The following is a 20,924-nucleotide window of genomic DNA, read 5'->3' as shown; positions in this document are numbered from 1 at the left end:
TGTGCTCTGGGAATTACTTCAGTAGTAGGGAAGTACTGTATCAGTCGTCAGTATGAAGAAGATAGTACAGTTATATGGGAGATTAACATAATGGTAGATGTTCTAGTATATCAGTGCTGCAGTATTAATTTTCTCCCTCCACCTCCTATTCTTATCTTGGGCATCATTGTCTAGGGTGGGGTACCTTATCCCTGTGCAATTACTTCTTGTCCTTTCTCCCTTATCAGGGCCCCAGATCTGAAAAGCCACGAAGAACCTTTTTCCTCCAAGTCTTTGATCCAGGGAATATACACGTCTCTATTTGGATAGGAGTCCTAGGACCTTGCTTAGGATCTAGCATGGTGGATACCTTGTGGTCATTTTTAGGCAAAAATGTTTTAGTGACATGGGCAGACGTTCATCATGTTTCGCTGTTGCAGTCATTACTCTTGGGATGTCCTTCATGGATGCATCTGCAGTCATAACAACTGGGTTGTCCTGTCGTCAGGCAGCCCTTCAGTCGGCCGGATTCCAAAGTCCGGGTCCGGCTTCGGCTTCGGCTGATGTCGCACTTCATCTGACGTCATCTCTGTTGGTCTTTGGGTATAAAGGCATCAGCCGACGCCATTTTCCTCAGTCTTTCTTGCCGCGTGGCGCCCGAAGCAGAAGCTGTTTGCAAGTGCCGGTCGGTCGGATCCAGAGATTACTTCTACCGAATACTACTTCGAAGACTTCTAAAGCTAAGTACCCCGTTGGGGACTCTTTCTTGCCTCAGCCGATGTCAGAAAAAGTTAATAATTGTTTAACCTGTGGGAAACAAATACCTCATAAGGATTTCCACTCTTATTGTCTGCCTTGTTTTGGCCCAGCCCACGACGTAGCAGCCTGTTCGGCCTGTGCTTCTTTCAACTGACGAACGCTTAGGCGTCGGTCGGAGTTTGCAGAACAGTTTTTCGGTTCTGATTTTGCGTACATTATGCCGTCGGATCCTCCGACTACTCAATCTGCCAAAAAACGCAAAGATAAAGACCGACACTCGCGGTCCGCGGTTTCGGCCGAAACCATGGTTAAGCAAACTGCGAGTGTCTCGGTTTCGGCCGAAACCGAGAAAACTGATCAAAGTACAGCTGAATCTATCTCTACAACTGAGGCCCCTGCTACCACTCTTGAATCGGCCTCAGAAATTTTATCCACTACGGTGGTTGCCACTGACTTATCAGACACCATCCCCTTGGATGTCTCTACCCCAGCACGTGGTGCTGCTAGGCCTCCAGCAGCCATGTCCATTAAGGCCTTCGCCAGGGCTAAAGCAGCCAAGACTACCAAAACAGTGCCTGTTAAACCCCCCACAACCAGGCCCTCTTCTAGTTCTCAAATGCTTACTTTGGCAGAAGATTTAATCTCCTTAATTAGAGGATCTCAATCTCACCCAGACAGGGCCTCTCAGCCCCAGACAAGAGACCTAGGGCAGAGCCCCCTGAGCCAGTGTCCTCTGATGATTCTGCAGATGAATCAGACATAACTGACCAGCCAGAGGCTCCTTTCTCCAATTTTGAAGATTCTGATGCTGAAGAATCCATTCCAGCTGCTTCCCACCAGAAGAATTCTCCTTTGGGGAAACCTTACATGCCATGCGAGAGCAGTTCCAATGGCAGCAACAGGATTTTTCAGACTCCAGAAAAAGACTTAGGACCTTTCTGCACCTCCCACAGCACAGGCCCTTAGCTATACCTCCTGTTCTCTCTGTGGTGGATGATGCTTTCAATGATGTCTGCTCCGCTCCAGATTCTTTACCCCAGCCCCTGCCAAACCAGACAGATTTTACAGGGTGCCAGATACTCATCACCACCTTTACAAGGCCCCACTTGCAGACCCGAAACTATATCCCAGGGTCCCAAGGCAGTAGCAGCGACCATAGCTAAAAACCTATTCCTTCTGAAAGGGAAGCAAGGTCATTAGACAGATGGGGTAAAAAGGTCTACACTTCAGCTACTCTCTCAGCTAGAGCTTTAAACTGTCAGTTTCACATGATACAATACCAAGAGTTTATGCTTGATCAGCTAACTAAAAAGCTAACCACTGATGAATCTCTTGATAAGAAATATGTATTAGAAATGGTAAATAACATACAACAGGTTAGTAACCATTCCTTAAAATGTGGCTATGATGCACTGGAGGCTTCATTTAGATCAGCCATGACTGGCACAGTGATAAGAAGGCATGCATGGCTAAAGGAGCAAGCTTTACCGGACCATGTTAAAGCTAAGTTGCTAGATGCTCCTATGGATAAGACTAGTTTGTTTGGTACACCTGCCCAGCAGGTTATGAAGAAAATGGAAGAAAAGGCAAAATCTGTTCAAACGGTTAAAGATTTCTTGCAGGTTCAACCCCCAAGGTTTAGCAGGAACTGGCCTGCCAAAAATTGGTCCTTTCCTGACTCCACAAGATCTCAAAGGGGCAGGAATAGACGTTCCAGAGGCAGAAACCAATCCAGAGGAGGTGCCTACAGAGGACGACAGTGGCAAGGTAACAACAGAGGCACAGACACAACCACTGCCACTACATCAACACAACCACAGTGACTTAACCCTAAATCCGCCTACCAGGGAACAAATAGCAGCTCCTCTAGGCGGAAAGTTAACCTTATTTTCAAAGAACTGGCACTACATAACAAAAGACAAGTGGATTTTACAAACCATAGATCAAGGTTACGGTTCCACTTCCACACTTTACCAGTCAAAGAGGAATGCCAAATCTACCTCCAAATCAAAAACAGAGGCTCTACAACAGATAATGGAGTTAGCAAACATGAGAGCTGTGGAAAGAGTGCCAACAGCAGAGCAAGGAAAGGGTTCTACTCCAGACTATTCCTAGTTCCAAGAAAGGAAAAAGTTGGAGACCAATTCTCGACCTGTCCACCTTAAATACATACATCATTGTCCCAAAATTCAAAATGCTGACCCTACAGCAACTTCTTCCCATGCTGGGCAAGGAGTGTTGGCTGGTAACTCTAGATCTCAAGGAGGCATACCTGCACGTCCCCATTCGACCAATCTGCAGAAGATACCTCAGATTTCTTGCAGGATCAGAGCACTATCAATTCTCAGCATTGCCATTTGGCTTATCTACTGCGCCCAGAGTATTCACAAAATGCCTGGCATCAGTAATCGCCCATTGCAGACTACAGGGAATCCAAATTTACCCATACCTGGATGACTGCCTGCTACAAGGGGACAACAAAAGCAAGCTGACAACAGATTTACAAAGGGTCATTTACTTGCTACAAGCACTGGGATACACAGTCAATTTACAAAAGTCAAGGCTGATACCATCCCAAACAAGGACATTCTTGGGCTGAATTGGACACAGTAAGACAAATGGCATTCCTAACTACAGAAAAACAAAAAGAACTCCCTCTTTACTTCTTGGCACTAACAAAACTGAACAAGTTAACAGCAAGAAAAGTACTGCAGGCCTTGGGCTTCATGGCATCATGCATAATCTTGGTCCCATTTGCCAGACTACATATGAGAAAACTACAGTGGTACCTAAAGAATTTATGGTCCCAACACAGACACAGCCTAGAAACAGAAATCCCACTAATTCCATGCTTAAAACAGGAGTTCCTATGGTGGGCTCAGGCATGCCAGTCAAACCCAGGCCTACCCTTTCGCAGATGTCAAGCAAGCCAGACCATCACAACAGACGCTTCAGACCTAGGATGGGGGGCCCACATGCTGGACAAATGCGTGCAAGGATTGTGGACACAGGATCAACTTCACCTGCACATCAACCTAAAAGAAATGCTGGCAGTAAAACTGGCAATCCAAAAGTTCAGACCATTTCTCAGAGGGCCAGTTGATAAGGACAGACAATACCACAGTCATGTGGTACATCAACAAACAGGGAGGCACTCATTCATAACCCCTATGCAGAATGACTTTGGAGCTCTGGACCCTAGCACTCAGCTACAACATCCAGTTACAAGCAATATTTGTACCGGGAAAAGAAAATACTCTAGCAGATATATTAAGCAGAACCACATCGGATGCCCACGAATGGAAGCTGCACCCGGACATCTTCAAGACCATCTCAAAGAAATGGGGAATGCCTCAGATAGATCTATTCGCATCACCTCTCAATCACCAGCTCAAAAAATTCTGCACAAGGACATTCCACCCACTAGCTTGGAAAGTGGATTCGCTCTCCTTCAGCTGGAAAGGCCTAACAGCATATGCATTCCCACCTCTTCCCTTGATACACAAAGTACTACTAAAAATCAAGGAAGAACGTCCAAGGATAATCCTGATAGCTCCAAACTGGCCAAGACAACACTGGTACCCACTGCTGAGGAGCATGTCTCGAACAATATGTGGCCAATACCCTGATGCCTTTGATGTTAACTCAGAACAACTACAGCATCATACATCCAAACCTAAAACGCGTTGCAACTGACTGCATGGAACATCACATAGCAGCAGCTAATCCAGAACTTTCCCAAAGAGTTAAAGACATTATTCTTGAAGCACGCAGACCTTCAACAAGAAGGAACTATGCTGGAAAATGGAAAAGGTTTGTCATTTGGAGTACTGAAAGAGGAAAAGATGTGTCAAACATAGATATGCCTAACATTCTGGAGTATCTGGCGAACTTCTTCATTCAGGCCTGTCCTACTCCTCCATCAAGATACATGCATCAGCTATTTCAGCAGAATACAGCTTTGATCCACCTGTTTTTTCGCACCCTTTGCTCAGACAGTTTCTCAGAGGAATCAAGAATGTAAAACCTCCAAGGAAACCACCATTACCAGCTTGGGACTTAAACTTTGTGCTAGAAAAGTTGACACTATCACCCTTTGAACCAGCAGCAACAGCAGACCTACAACACCTGTCATGGAAAACTGCTTTCCTACTGGCAATTACTTCAGCAAGGAGGGTTTCAGAACTACAGGCCTTAATGGCAGTGCAACCCTTCCTAATCTTCCACCAAGATAGAGTGTCCATGAGGACTAATCCTACATTTATGCCTAAGGTGGTATCCAGAGTGTCTTTAAACCAGGCAATCCACCTACCTACCTTCTTTCCCAACCCACAAAACAGAGGGGAAAGAATACTGCATACCTTGGATGTACATAGACAGCTACGCTACTACTTGGACAGAACAAAAAGTAGCAGACAGACTGACCAACTTTTTGTAGCCTATGCAACAGGAAGGGAAGGAAAAGCTATTTCCAAACAGACAATCTCCAAATGGATAGGAAATTGCATACGATTCTGTTACTCCTTCCATGGAAAACCAATTCCACAGAACATAAGACCTCATTCTACAAGGGCAACAGCCACTACCACAGCCTTCTTACGAGGAGTGGCAACCAAAGACATTATTGAGGCGGCTACTTGGACCTCCGTGCATACATTTGCCAAGCATTATAATTTGCCTTTATATTCCAGATCCCGAGCAGGGTTTGCCACTGCTGTACTGCAAGGGATCCTAAACACACCATAATCTACTTTTATCCTCCTCCCTAGTTGGCTATGGTATTCTACCCAGTTGTTATGACTGCAGATGCATCCATGAAGGACATAGTACAGTTTTGTACCTACCATAAATGTAGATGTCCGAACTGGATAGCATCTGCAGTCAGGATTACCCTCCCTCCTTCCCTCTGTGGTACTCCTAGGGTGTTTACCCTCCTAATAGCTAGCTGGTGGGGAGTCTTTTATGGTGTATTTGTTTGTATATATGTACATACATGCTTATTTTTGTGTTTACCTATATCTTTTTGGAAACATTGGCATCTATCCAAATTTTAGCCTTCAAGAGGGCTTCTGGCATCTGGGGCAAGAAACACTGAGGAAAATGGCGTCGGCTGATGCCTTTATACCCGAAGACCAACAGAGATGACGTCGGATGAAGTGCGACATCAGCCGAAGCCGGACCCGGACTTTGGAATCCGGCCGACTGAAGGGCTGCCTGACGACAGGACAACCCAGTTGTTATGACTGCAGATGCTATCCAGTTCGGACATCTACATTTATGGTAGGTACAAAACTGTACTTTATCCTGCTGGCAGGCTACCCTCAGTCTGCCAGAATTCCAAAGTCTAGGTCCGGCATCGGTTGCTGTCGCCTCTTCTCTGACGTCAGTGCGCCAGGGGTATAAAAGATGCAGCCGACGCCATTTTCTCCAGTCTTTCTTGCTGCACGGTGCCCGAAGCAAATGCAGTTCCCAAGTGCCGGTCGGCTGACTCCTGAGATTTTCAAATCCGAATTTCAGAACCGAAGTCTTCATTAAAGCTAAGTACCCCATTGGGGAAACTTTTTTTCTAGCTCAAGACCGATGTCAGAAAAAGTTTAACAATTGTATTTCTTGTGGGAAGCAAATACCTCATAAGGATTTTCACTCTTACTGTATTCCTTGCCTAGGCCCTGATCACAACGTTGCTAGCCATAGGTTTTGTGCTAGATTTAACCAACTCACTATTAAGCGTCGGTTCGATTTTGCATTTCATTACTTTGGCCGAAGATTTAATTATATAATGCCGTCGGAACAGCCGACCGGAGTATACAAAAAACGCAAGGACAAGGAAAAGGATAGGCATCCGAGGTCCATAACCGACGAGGCCTCCACTAGGCCAGTCGCCGGTTCTCAGTGAGGCTCTTTCGCAGCCCCTGGCGCCCGCTACCTCAGAGCCACAGGCCGCTTCCGGCTCCCACATGGAGCCGACTGGGCCTCTGGATACTCAAGGTATTGGACACTCGGAAATCATTTCCTCAGATGGGTCCGGAGCTGCTGAGCAGGCATCGGCTTCTGAGGGTGTCTTCAGACCTACACAACTATATGTTAAGCCATCTTCAGCTTCAAAGACTAAAGCAGCTCTAAAGACAAAGAAACAAGTACAGCATTCTCCTACTCAGACTTCCATGCCTAAAAAACAGATGCTCAAAATGGCCGAATACCTAATTACTTTGATCAGGGGTTCCCATCCCCCTCCTGATAAGAGGCCTAGGCAAGAGACAGAGTACGATTCTTCTGATCAGGTTTCTATTTCCTCTGATTCCTCTTCTGAACAGGATTACTCCATGCTTCCCTATGAGGATTCTGATGCTGAAGAATCCATTCCTTCAGCTCTCCTCCTGAGGATTACTCTTTTGGGGAAACCCTGCATGCCATGAGGGAGCATTTCCACTGGGAGTGCCAAGATTATTCTGAATCTAAGAAAAGGCTCAGAGACTTTCTGCTACTTCCTCAGCACAGAGACTTTCTGCTACTTCCTCAGCACAGACCCCTTGCTATTCCACCTGTTCTAGACTTTGTAGATGATGTATTTTCAGAGTCTGGCCTGTCCCCTGACTCTTTACCCCCCTGCACCTGCTAAGCCAGACAGATACTACAGGGTCCCGGATTCTCATAAATTCCTATATAAAAACCCTGCTGCTGACCCAGAACCTATATCTCAGGGTCCCAAGGGGGTCAAAGCTTCCACTGCAAAAAAACCCTGTCCCCTCTGATAGGGATTCTAGGGCTCTAGACAGATGAGGGAAAAAGGTTTACACTTCTGCTACCTTGGCTTTAAAGGCTTTAAATTGTCAGTTTCATATGCTTAAATATCAGCAATATTTAATGTCACTACTTAAACAGAAATTGTTGACAAATACTGAATGTTCAGAGAACAAGGAAATGCAGGATTTATTGCATGCAGCTGAACAAGTGGAAAAGCATACTTTGCAGGGTGGTTATGATTCACTGGAGGCCTCTTGCAGGGCCGCTGTTACAGGTTCTGTTATTAGAAGGCATGCTTGGTTAAAAAAACAAAATCTGCCTGATCATGTTAAAGCAAAATTATTAGATGCTCCATTACAGCATGATACTTTGTTTGGTACTAAAGCAGAAGAGGTGTTGGAAAAAAAATGGAGGATAAAGCAAAATCCATGCAGACAGTCAAGGATTTCTTACAGCTACAGCCACCCAGAGTTAGCAGGAACTGGCCTTCTAAAAATTGGTCCTTTCCAGTGTCAGACAGACCACAAAGAGGCAGATACAGGCATCCCAGAGGCAGATCTCAGCCCCAAGGCTCATACAGGCCTAAACAATGGGGTGCTCCTACCTCCAAAAGTGGAGAGGACAAATCACAACCTTACAGGAAGCAGTCCCAATGACTTTCCTCTGCCAGATCCAAGCACTTTTCTTTTGGCAGCCCCCTTAGGGGGAAAACTAGCACTTTTTTCTTCAAATTGGCAATGGTTACCCAAGACAAATGAGTCTTGAACATATAGTGTCCCAAGGCTACAGGTTCCATTTTCACACCCTGCCAAGATCAAAAGGAATGCCAGACCTGCCACACAATCAATGGACAGAGGCACAAAAACAAATTAGAGCCCTCATGGACATATGAGGGCCATTCAACAAGTACCACAACAAGAGCAGGGGCAAGGATTTTACTCCAGACTTTTCCTAGTGCCCAGAAAGGACAAAACCTGGAGACCAATACTGGACCTGTCTATACTAAATACTTTTCTGCAAGTTCCAAAATTCAAGATGTTGACTCTACAGCAGCTACTGCCCATGCTGGGCAAGAAGGCTTGGCTCGTAACTTTGGACCTAAAAGAGGCATACCTGCATGTCCCAATCAGACAATCTTGCAGAAGATACCTCGGATTCATAGCTGGCTCAATGCACTACCAATTCTCTGCACTGCCCTTTGGCTTATCTACTGCATCCAGGGTCTTCACAAAATGCCTGGCACCAGTAACTGCGTTTTGCAGACAAAGAGGAATTCAGATATATCCCTGCTTGGATGACTGCCTAATTCAAGCAGAGAACAAAGACATTCTTCTAAAGCATCTGGCGTTTGTAAAAAGATTACTAATTGGCCTAGGGTACACAATAAACGAAAAGAAATCAAAACTAGTGCCCTCTCAAGAGAATAATATTCCTGGGTGCAAGCTTAAATACAGCTGCCCAGATGGCTTATCTCACGCCAGACAAACAAAAACAACTGACTTCTTACTTCAAGAAATTGGCAACAAAGACCCACTTATCTGCAAGGAAAATCCTGCAGGCCTTGGGTTTCATGGCATCCTGCATTCTACTAATTCCATATGCCAGACTGCATATGAGGAAACTACAATGGTATCTAAAAAGTGTTTGGACTCAGCATTGCCACAGCCTGATGACAGTAATTGCACTCATTCTCTGCCTGCAACAGGAGTTTCGATGGTGGGCATAGGCCTGTCACCACAACAAGAGTCTGCCATTCAGCTTACCCACAGCCAGACAGACACTGACAACAGATGCATCAGATTATGCCTGGGGGGCCCATATGGCAGGAAAATGTATTCAGGGCACATGGCCTGCAAACCAGATGCATATTCACATCAATCAAAAAGAGATGCTAGCTGTTCAAAATGCCCTGACAGCTTTCAAGGATCTAGTTCATCCAGGACAGCTACTGATAAAGACAGACAATACTATGGTCATGTGGTACATAAACAAGCAGGGAGGTACACATTCCTACGCCCTCTGCAGACCAGCAATGACCTTATGGGGCACAGGATTGACTTATAAAGTTCACCTGCAAGCACAATTCCTGCCAGGAAAAACAAATACTCTGGCAGACGAACTAAGCAGAAACCTCATGGATCCCCACGAATGGAAACGGGATCCACAAGTCTTCAGCCTGATAACAAGGAAATGGGGATGCCCAGACATAGCTCTGTTTGCCTAACCACACAACTGCCAATTGCAGAGATTTTGCACAAGGATTTATCACAAGCAAGCATGGAGAGTGGACACCCTATCCTTCAGCTGGAAAAATCTAACAGTATATGCCTTTCCTCTCCTTCCCAGGGTACTCCTAAAGGTCAGACAAGAGAAGCCAAAAATGATACTGATTGCACCAGACTGGCCACATCAGCACTGGTACCCAATCCTAAAGAGCTTGTCTCAAGGTCCAGCATGGATATTGCCTCAAACTTCTCACTTGCTGACCCAACAAAACAATCGGATTCTGCACAGCCAAATCAGGACCTTAAATCTGGCAGCATGGCGGATAATGTAGCCATTCAGAACACTCCTCTTTCAAAAGCTGTTATGGATGTTATCTTGGAGGCCAGGAGGCCCAGTACCAGAAAATCTTATGCAGAAAAATGGAAGAGATTCTGTGCTTGGAACAAGGCATTGACACGTGTGTACCAAATATCCCTCAGATTTTACAATACCTAACTGAGATGCTGAGCAAAGGCTTTTCTTTCTCATCAATTAAGATTCATGCCTCTGCCATTTCAGCCCATTACAATACGGAACCACCTATCTTTTCTCATCGTTTAATAAGGTAGTACCTCAGAGGGGCCAAAAACATTAGGCCTCCAAGGAGAGCACCAATTCCAGCCTGGGACCTCAATTATGTTTTGGAAAAACTCACACTGCCTCCTTTCGAGCCAGCCTCAACAGTGGATATAAAATTCTTATCCTGGAAAACAGCTCTGCTCCTAGCAATAACCTCTGCAAGATGAGTCTCTGAGTTACAAGCACTCATGGCTGTGGAACCTTTTATACTTTTTCATCCAGACAGAGTTTCTCTGAGGACAAACCCAACATTTATGCCTAAGGTGGTGTCCAGTGTGGCCCTCAACCAAACCATTAATTTGCCTACCTTTTATCCAAATCCACAGAACAAGGGTGGGAAAATTCTGCATTCTTTGGACATACACAGGCAGTTACGCTTCTACTTGGACAGAACTAAAGCGTTCAGAAAGGCTGAGCAACTTTTAGTGTCATATGCTGCAGGATCACAAGGAAAGGCTATCTCAAAACAGACTATTTCTAAATGGATAGGCCATTGCATCAGTTTCTGCTATTTTCAGCATTGCAAATCAGTGCCTAAGGGCATTAGGCCTCATTCTACCAGAGCAGCAGCCACTTCAGCAGCCTTCCTCAGAGGAGTACCAACCAAAGAAATCTTAGAGGCTGCAACTTGGAGTTCAGTGCACATCTTCACAAAGCACTACCACTTACCTCTTTACTCTAAATCCAGAGCAGGCTTTGCCACTGCAGATGTTCATCGTGTTTCACTGTTGCAGTCATGACTGTAGGGTTCTCCCCTGCCGGCAGGCAGCCCACGGTCGGCCAGAATCCCAAAGTCTGGGTCCGGCGTCGGCTGTTCAACCATGCTCCCTGACGTCAGAGCGCCAGGAGTACAAAGCTGACAGCCGGTGCCATCTTCTCCAGTCTTTCTTGCCGTGCGGTGATAGCAGTTCGCAAGTACCGGTCGGCTGACTCCTGACGATTTTTTCTGATAAACTTCAGTCCCCTGCTATAAAGCACGCTTTAGCGCGATTTAGCCCGATTTAGCGCGGAGTTGCTACTGTTGCACACTAGGGCAGTGCCGGTTAAGCAGGTTTAAACTATTCGGGCTACCTAAAGTCCACTCTTCAAATTTTCCCTTAAAACTACCTTCCTCGAACTATACTACTGATCTAATCAGCGTATCCTATAATTAAAAAGATCATCTCTACTTGACTCCAAGTAGACTATTCTCTATCTGTTAAACGTAGCACTTGCTCCTACAGTACTTATTACCTTGATACGGCACTCTTGTCATAGATAGTACCCCAAAAGGCAACCCCCATTTCTTGGTCACCCACGCCCCGAATCTTTTTAAAGTTTTTTGTCTATTCCTTCTAGCATGTCGAGGGATCAGTTGCTAGTGTCCTCTCCTGCTCAGCTGGTGAACCTGGGAATATTGAGGCAATGTTACAATTGCCTCATGTACACAGACAACCCTCTCCTCCTCCCACAAAACACAAATACATGCGAGAGATGCAACTATACGGCCAAACTGGAGGCTGAGCTCTCTCAACATAGGACTGGCAAGACCAGTCAGGAGGAGAAGGTTACCACACACACTATAGACCCAGTCTCACATATTACCATTACAACCTCAAATCATACACATAAACACACAAAGACATACTCGGAGGCTCTGATCAAAATCTACCAAAACAGCAGAGGCCACCAAAGCAGACACCCAAACAACCACCACCTCAGAACACAACACCTGCAACACATAGACCTCACAGTCAGAGTGTCAAACAGTCACAGCCCTTAAGGCCAAACACAATGCCAGACACACTAGTCATTGGTGACTCCATAGTCAGACACACTGACGCCGCTCACCAGACTGAGTAAGGAGAAGGTCACAGTAAGCTGCCTGTCAGGCGCTAGAATCCGCCACATAACGCAAGCACTCAGGTCTCTCAACAGCAGGTACAAATATGATTCAGTCATTGTCCACGCTGGTGTAAACGACCTGAGACGTACCTCCTTGGACTACATGAAAAGAGACATTGAGGAGCTCTCTGATTATGTAGCCCATACAGGTATGACCCTGACCTTGAGCAGTATCCTACCTTCACCAAGAATGATGCCACAATACAGAGATAAGATGATCAGCTTTAACAATTGGCTTAAACACTGGTGTCATTCAAAGGGGATCCAGTGTCTGTCTGCCTGGGATGACATGCTGGACAAGCCACGCTGCTTCGCAAGGGACGGCTTGCACATGTCACCCCTGGGATTCCGGATATTGGCAAAGGCTCTTGCCACCCCCATAGTGCCTTTTTTAGGCAAGGCTCAAATTCTAAACCTACCACCCTAGAACACAAAAAGGAAAAAACTAAGGGTAATGCTGCTCAATGCCAGAAGTCTAAATCTCAAAATGCACGCACTCGAGGCCCTTCTCAGTATGGAGAACATCGATGTCTGTGCTGTGACAGAAACCTGGTTCAAGGCTCCTGAGAGCACCCCAGCGCTATCAGGTTTTACCTCATATCATGCGTTCCGGCCCCAAAATCTGGACAATACCAAGAAAGGAGGGGTATCCATATTCATCAAGGACACCCACACCTCAAGACTGGTGGCAACGATGCATCGGAGACCATCCAGGTGCAATTAACCATAGGCAAGACTGCTCTGCAAATTGTAGCATGTTACAGGCCACCCTCACAAACTCAGGAACCTCACATGGCCTTCCTGAAAACACTAGAGGGGATAAATGTATCACCAAACACCATCATACTAGGTGACTTCAATTACCCTAATATAGACTGGGAACACTACTCAAGCCCAAACACCCTAGCCCAAAAGTTCCTGGAATTCATAAACTCAAATGCCATGGAACAACTAGTCACCATCCCCACAAGAGGAGATAACATACTTGATCTCATCATCACGAACATGGGAGCACAATGTTCAACACCGGAGGTGTACCCCTCACTGGTGAGATCAGACCACAAACTAATCTCGCTGGAGGTCCTCATCCCACCGCCACCTGAAATAAAAAGACCACAGTAAAGAACTTCTCAAAAGCCGAGTTCACACTTCTAAAGACTAGTGTGGTCTCCTTTAAGGCCCCGAGCCATGGAAAACAGTACTCAAGCCGCTGAATCACTTACAAATGCCTTCTACCAGCACCTGCAGGACTGCATGGATAAGGCAATCCCAAGCAAAACAAAGACTCTTTGTACCAAAGGCAAGCGTCCAGTCTGGTGGACCCCAGCCATAAACAAACTCTACAACAAAAGGAGGAAGCTACTACAAGATAGAGCAAAATCCTTAAAAGGTAAGACACCCTTGATCACTATAAGTAAAAACTAAGAGCTCTCATAAAATCATCCAAAGCAAATTTCGAGAGAAAAATAGCTAAAGACTCAAAAGACAATCATAAGGCCTTCTTTAGCTATGTTAGAAACCTGGGAGGAAACTCCCAGATATGCTCAGAGCTAGTTCAAAATGATGTGAAGATTACTGATCCTACAGACATTGCCAACATACTGGCTGACAGGTTCAGTGCAAACTTCTCCCCCCCCTCCCTCCCCAAAGGTGAGATATCTATACCAAGAGATTGCAGCCCCCAAACATCTCCAGCGCCCAAGTGAGAACTGCTCTCTCCAAAGCAAAAACACAGCATCCATGGGACCTGATGGTGTCCCCGGCTGTGTGCTCCATGAACTCAATGAGGAATTAAACCCACAGCTAGGACAGCTGTTTAATCAAAGTCTTACCTCTGGATCGTACCCAGGAGTGGCGACTGCAACTGTGGTACCACTTCACAAAGGCGGTGCCTCCACCGACCCTGGAAATTACCGCCCATTAGCTTGACAAGCCTTATCTGCAAAGCCATGGAGAGGATCATAATGGACCTCATAAATAAAGACATAGGAATTTGCAGACTTTGGATCCAACCCAGTTTGGCTTTGTCAAAGGCAGATCATGCCTTTTAAACTTGGTTGACTTTTCGAAACAGTCACCAAAGCCATTGATGAGGAAAGGCAGTCCATACAGCCTACCTCGATCTGGCTAAGGCCTTCGATACAATACCCCATTCGGGTATCATTGAAAAACTCATCAGCTTAAATGTCAACCCATACATCACAAGATGGGTTGCAAACTGGCTGAGTGACAGAACCCACAGGGTCAGAGCTGCTGGCGCCATGTCAGACTCAAAGCCTGTCACAAGTGGTGTCCCACAGGGCTCAGTCCTGGGCCCACTCTTGTTTGGCATCTACTTTTCCAGTACAAGCAAACACAGGAGGGTTATGGCTGACAAAGTTTGCAGATGACTGCAAACTGGCCATAGTAGAAAACACATCTGACACAGATATCATTCAGAAGGGTCTCACAGAAATGGATAACTGGTGCCAGAGCCACGCCTAAAGTTAAATGCCAAAAATGCATAGTCATACCCTTGGAAAAACAAGGTTACCCTAGCTACCAAATAGGTGGCAATCCACTGAGCACAGAAGAAGTTATCAGGGACCTGGGGACCCAGGTTGATAGTAGTCTTTCATTCGACACCCATGTAGCTAAAGTAGTTAGGAAGACCTTCTACATTGCCCACCTTATCACGAAGGGATTCTCATCTAGATCAAGGGAGGTCATAGTCTCCTTTACTCATCACTCATCAGACCAATGATTGAGTACAATGCCCCATTCGGAATGTATCTGACCCGACACTTGCAGCAGTTGGAGAGGCCACAAAGTTCCTCACCAAAAGGATAAAGGGTCTCAAAATCTGTCCTATGCTGCCCGACTGAAAGAACTCCAGCTCTATTCAGTCGCCAGCTTGCTCAGAGGTGACCTTTGCCTAACATACAAGGCCATGTCAAACCCAGATTTGATGAATATGCTTCACCTCAAAAATCTAGATCCATCAGAGCCACAAGGCGGAGACTTAAACCTTGACACGGCTATTAATAGGACGTGCTGGAGGGATAGATTCATCACCCAAAGACTCCCTATGCTGTGGAACAAAATCCCGGTACATGTGAGGCAGAGCACCTCGCTGGCCTTGTTCAAGAGAAATCTTGACCAATGGATGGGAGATCGCAGATATACCCCAGGGATTACCTCAGTGTCACTGCTCGACAGAGGCACAGCAAAATAATGGGTATAGTTCCCCATACTAAAGGGGTGGCGTAAGCCACAAAACGATGGGCTAGGCTTGTAAATGCCCTCGGGCAGATAGCCTAGTATGAACCTATGAACCTATGAACCTATGAAGATTTTCTTCTGCACTCAAAGCTAAGTACCCCGTTGGGGAAACTTTTTTTCTTGCTCCACTCCGATGTCAGAAAAAGTTAATAATTGTATTTCATGTGGGAAGCAAATACCTCATAAGGATTTTCATTCTTACTGTATTCCTTGCTTAGGCCCTGACCATGACGTAGCTAGTTGTCGGTTTTGTGCTAGATTCAATCAACGTACAATTAAGCGAAGGTACGATTTTGCTTTTCATTACTTCGGTAGGCGCTTTAACTACAAAATGTCATCAGATACAGTTCCGGCTACCGGAGTTCACAAACATCGCAAGGATAAAGACAGGCCTCCGAGGTCCAAATCTGATGATAGCGCACAAGCGGAGCCAGCTTCAGGTTTGGCCGTCGTCAGTGAGGTGCTTTTGCAGCCCCTGTCGTCGGCCATTTCAGAACCGATGGCCGAAACGGACTCTCATGAGGAGTCAACCAGGCCTTTAAGTATTTCTGTTGCAGGACCTTCGGACAATGCTCCTTTGGATGGGTCCGGAGCTGCTGTGCAGGTACTGGCTTCCGAAGGGGTTTTCAGGCCTACTCAGCTTCTAATAAAGGCAAAGCCAAAGGCAAAGACTCCTTCTAAATCAAGACTGCAACACAGGCCTCTTCTGAACCGGCTCCCAAGTCACAGAAACAGTTACTCAAGATGGCGGAGGATTTACTTACTATGATTAGGGGTTCACATCCCCCTCCAGATAAAAGGCCAAGGCAGGATGTTTATTATGATTCCTCTGATCAGGCTTCTGTTTCCTCAGTTGTTTCTTCTGACCAGGAATATTCTTTTCCTCCTTATGAGGATTCTGATGCTGAGGAATACATTCCTTCAGCTTCTCCCCCTGAGGATTTCTCTTTTAGGGAAACTTTGCATGATATGAGGTAACATTTCCACTGGGAAGGACAGGAGTATTCCGAATCTAAGAAAAGACTGAGGGATTTTCTTCTTCTTCCCCAACATAGACCCCTGGCTATTCCTCCTGTTTTGGATATTGTGGATGATGCCTTTTCGGAGGCTAACTTAACCCCTGACTCTTTTCCTCCTGCTCCTGTTAAGCCTGATAGATATTACAGGGTTCCTGATTCCCACCAGTTTTTATACAAGAACCCTTCTGCTGACCCTGAAACCATTTCTCAGGGTCCTAAGGGAGTTAAGGCCGCTTCTGCCAAAACTCCCATTCTTACTGAAAAGGATTCTCGATCCTTAGAAAGATGGGGCAAAAAGGTGTACACTTCTGCTACTTTGTCAATTAGGGCTTTAAACTGTCAGTTTCATATGCTGAAATACCAGCAATTTCTCTTGTCTGTTTTAAAACAAAAGCTTACTTCCATTTCTGCCTGTGCAGATGATAAGGAATTACATGACTTATTGCATGCCACTGAACAAGTTGGGAAGCATGGTTTACACTGTGGATTTGATGCCTTGGAGGCTTATTGTAGGGCTGCTGCCTCCGGCACAGTCATTAGAAGACATGCATGGTTAATGGAACAAAATTTGCCTGAACAAGTAAAGGCTAAATTATTGGATGCTCCTGTTCAGCATAATGTTTTGTTTGGATCAAAAGCTGAAGAGGTGATTAAAAAGATGGAGGATAAGGCGAAATCCATGCAAACAGTTAAAGATTTCTTACAAGTACAGCCACCTAGATTTAGCAGGAATTGTCCTTCAAAAAATTGGTCCTTTCCCACTTCAGACAGGCCTCAGAGGGGTAGATATAGACGCTCCAGAGGAAGGCTTCAAACACAAGCTTCTTATAGACCAAGACAGTGGACTGCTTCCACCCCTAGGGGAGGAGAGGACAGGTCACAAACTCAAAGGAAACAAACTCAATGACTCCCTCTGTTGGGCTACAGGAACTTCTTGCCTGGAAGCCCCTCTCGGAGGAAAACTCTCTCTTTTTTATCAAAATTGGACTCAAATAACCCAAGACAAGTAGGTTTTGGATGTGGTTTTAAGAGGTTACAAATTCCATTTTCATACCTTGCCAAGGCCAAGCGGATGGCCAGACCTTCCAAAATATCAATGGACAGAGGCCTTAAACCAGGTGGAAGCTCTTTTGGCTATGAATGCCATAGAACTGGTTCCACTTTCAGAGATGGGAAAACGTTTTTACTCAAGGCTCTTTCTAGTCCCAAGGAAGCAAAACTCATGGAGACCCATTCTGGATCTGTCAGTCTTGGAACACCTTTCTAGAGATTCCAAAATTCAAGATGCTTACTCTACAGCAGCTACTTCCAATGCTGTCCAAAGATGCATGGATGGTAACTTTGGATTTAAAGGAGGCATATTTACACATTCCCATCAGGCAGGATCTCAGAAAATACCTCAGGTTCAAGGCCAGATCGAGGCACTTTCAATTCTCTGCGCTGCCCTTTGGATTGTCTACTGCACCCAGGGTCTTCACCAAATGCCTGGCTCCAGTAGTAGCTTACTGCAGACTCAAGGGAATTAAAATTTACCCTTATCTGGACGATTGTCTAATTCAGGCAGACAGCAAGGATGTCTTACTCCAGCATCTAGAATTTGTACAGAGCCTCCTCAAGTTCCTGGGATTCTCTGTAAACATAAAAAAGTCAAATTTGACACCATCACAACAGATAACTTTTCTGGGTGCTCTTCTAAACACAACCCAGATGGCATTTCTGACATCCGAAAAACAATTACAGCTGGCTTCAACTTTCAAAACCTTGGCAATTTTAACTCCACTATCTGCAAGGAAATTCCTGCAGGCTTTGGGTTACATGGCCTCCTGCATCCTTCTTGTACCATATGCAAGACTACACATGAGGAAAATACAGTGGTACCTAAAAAGTGTATGGTCTCAGCATTGCCACAGTTTAGACATACTGATCTCCATCCTTCCTTGCCTTCAAAAGGAATTTCTTTGGTGGTCCAGGGCATGTGCTGTAAACAAAGGGAAACCCTTCCGTCTGTCTCCTGCCACTCAGATTCTAACCACGGACGCCTCGGATTATGCTTGGGGAGCCCATTTTCAGGGCAACTGTCTGCAGGGCCTTTGGACAAAGGATCAGAAGCACCTGCATATCAATTTAAAGGAAATGTTAGCCGTTCAGAAAGCTCTATTTGGCCTTCAGGAATCTTTTACAACCAGAACAACTACTAATACGGACAGACAACACCACAGTTATGTGGTACATAAAAAGCAAGGGGGATCTCATTCCTACCCCTTTGCAGACTAGCCATGGATCTATGGAACACAGCTCTAGCTTGCAAAAATGAATCTTCAAGCTCAGTTTCTACCAGGGAAACAAAACTTCCTGGCAGACAGTCTGAGCAGAAACCTTTCGGATCCACACGAGTGGATGCTGGACACCAAAATATTCAGGATGATAACAGCAGTCTGGGGATGTCCTCACATAGACCTCTTTGCATCTCATCTCAATCATCAACTACAGAATTTTTGCACCAGGTCTTTCCACAGAGAAGCTAGGAAAGTGTATGCCCTGTCATTCAGTTGGAGGAACCTCTCGGGATATGCCTTTTCCGCCTCTTCCTCTTCTTCCACTGGTCTTATTGAAGATAAAACAGGACAAGCCCAAGATGATAATCTTGCTGGCTCCAAATTGGCCTCCGCAGTTTTGGTATCCAACTCTAAAAAACCTATGTCTGGAGCCCCCTTGGGTTTTACCTCAGTCTCCGAACCTTCTGTCCCAACATCAGGGTCAGGTTCTACACTCTCATGTCAGAACTCTCAGCCTGGCGGCCTGGTTAATCCAGGGCCTTTGATTTCTTCTTTCCTACCCAAGCAGGTTATGGATGTCATTTTAGAAGCCTGACGTCCTAGCATTAGAAAATCTTATGCAGGAAAATGGAAAAGATTTTGTTCCTGGATGCAGGCTCAGGATTCTGATCCTCTTCTAACATACATTACCTTAATTTTACTTTACAGATCTCTTATATAAGGGTCTCTCTTTCTCTTCCATTAAGATACATGCCTCTGCTATTTCTGCTCATTATAATACAGACCCTCCCATCTTTTCCCACCAGCTCATGAGACAGTTTCTCAGAGGAGCTAAGAACTTAAGACCTCCTAGATCTCCTCCCATTCCTGCTTGGGATCTCAACTATGTTTTGGAAAAACTAACCTTGCCTCCTTTTGAGCCTGCTGCCTCGTCTGACATCGAGTTTTTATCTTGGAAGATAGCTATCTTGTTAGCCCTAACCTCTGCCAGGAGAGTTTCAGAGTTACAAGCTCTTATGGCTGTGGAACCTTATATTATTTTTCATCAAGACAGGGTATCTTTGAGGACTAATCCTACCTTCATACCTAAGGTGGTTGCCAAAGTGGCTTTAAATCAAACTATCCACTTGCCAACCTTTTTCCCCACTCCTCAAAATAAAGGGGAAAGGATCTTACATTCCTTGGATGTACACAGACAACTACGTTTTTACCTGGACAGAACCAAGGACATCAGAAAATCAGAACAGTTGTTTGTTTCTTATGCTTCAAGTTCCCAAGGTAAAGCCATTTCAAAACAGACCATTTCTAAACGGATTGCTCATGGAATCAGATTTTGTTATTCACACCATGGAAAGCAAATACCAGGGAGTATAAGGACTCATTCCACCAGAGCGGCTGCCACTTCTGCGGCCTTCCTCAGGGGAGTTCCTACCAAAGACATTTTGGAAGCTGCAACTTGGAGTTCAGTGCATACTTTTTCTAAGCACTACAATCTACCTCTCTACTCTAGGTCTAGGGCAGGCTTTGCCTCTGCAGTCTTGCAGGGCCTTCTAGCCGCCCCTTCTTCTTTATGACCACCTCCCTTTCTTCCAGCTTTGGGATTCTATCCTACAGTCATGACTGCAACAGTGAAACACGATGAACATAGTACAGTTGTGTACACCTACCATAAATGTAGATGTTCGAGTGTCTTCACTGTTGCAGTCTGGGTTTTCCACCCTCCTGTCCCCCCTTATGTTTACTTTTATGTAGTTCCTTTTTTTTTCAGCATTCTTCTGAGGTGTATTTGCAAAGGTTATGGGACCTTTTTTCATTTTGGGACTCCTGACATCTGGGGCAAGAAAAACTGGAGAAGATGGCGTTGGCTGTCAGCTTTGTACTCCTGGCGCTCGGACGTCAGGGAGCATGGTTGAACAGTTGACACCGGACCCAGACTTTGGGATTCTGGCCGACCGAGGGCTGCCTGCCGGCAGGGGAGAACCCTACAGTCATGACTGCAACAGTGAAGACACTCTAACATCTACATTTATGGTAGGTGTACACAACTGTACTTTCTGCAGGGCCTCATAGCCTCTCCTAATCCTATTTAGCCCAGCCACCCATCCTCAGCTTTGGGATTCAACCCAAGAGTAATGACTGCAGCAGTGAAACATGATGA

At 45.5% G+C, this 20,924-nt stretch overlaps 1 protein-coding gene across 4 annotated transcripts in view; it reads left to right on the top strand.

Moving 5' to 3' along the window:
• The window catches only part of LOC122790289 (cytohesin-1), a 1,634,771-nt gene that overhangs the window by 1,218,292 nt on the left and 395,555 nt on the right, over positions 1-20,924 (top strand). The window lies entirely within an intron of this gene.

Source organism: Protopterus annectens, chromosome 1.part2 (assembly GCF_019279795.1).
Source record: "Protopterus annectens isolate FY-2018-M chromosome 1.part2, PAN1.0, whole genome shotgun sequence".
NCBI classification, from domain to species: domain Eukaryota; kingdom Metazoa; phylum Chordata; order Ceratodontiformes; family Protopteridae; genus Protopterus; species Protopterus annectens.
The sequence above is the reverse complement of the archived record's forward strand: the minus strand, read 5'-3'. Positions and strand labels throughout refer to the sequence as shown.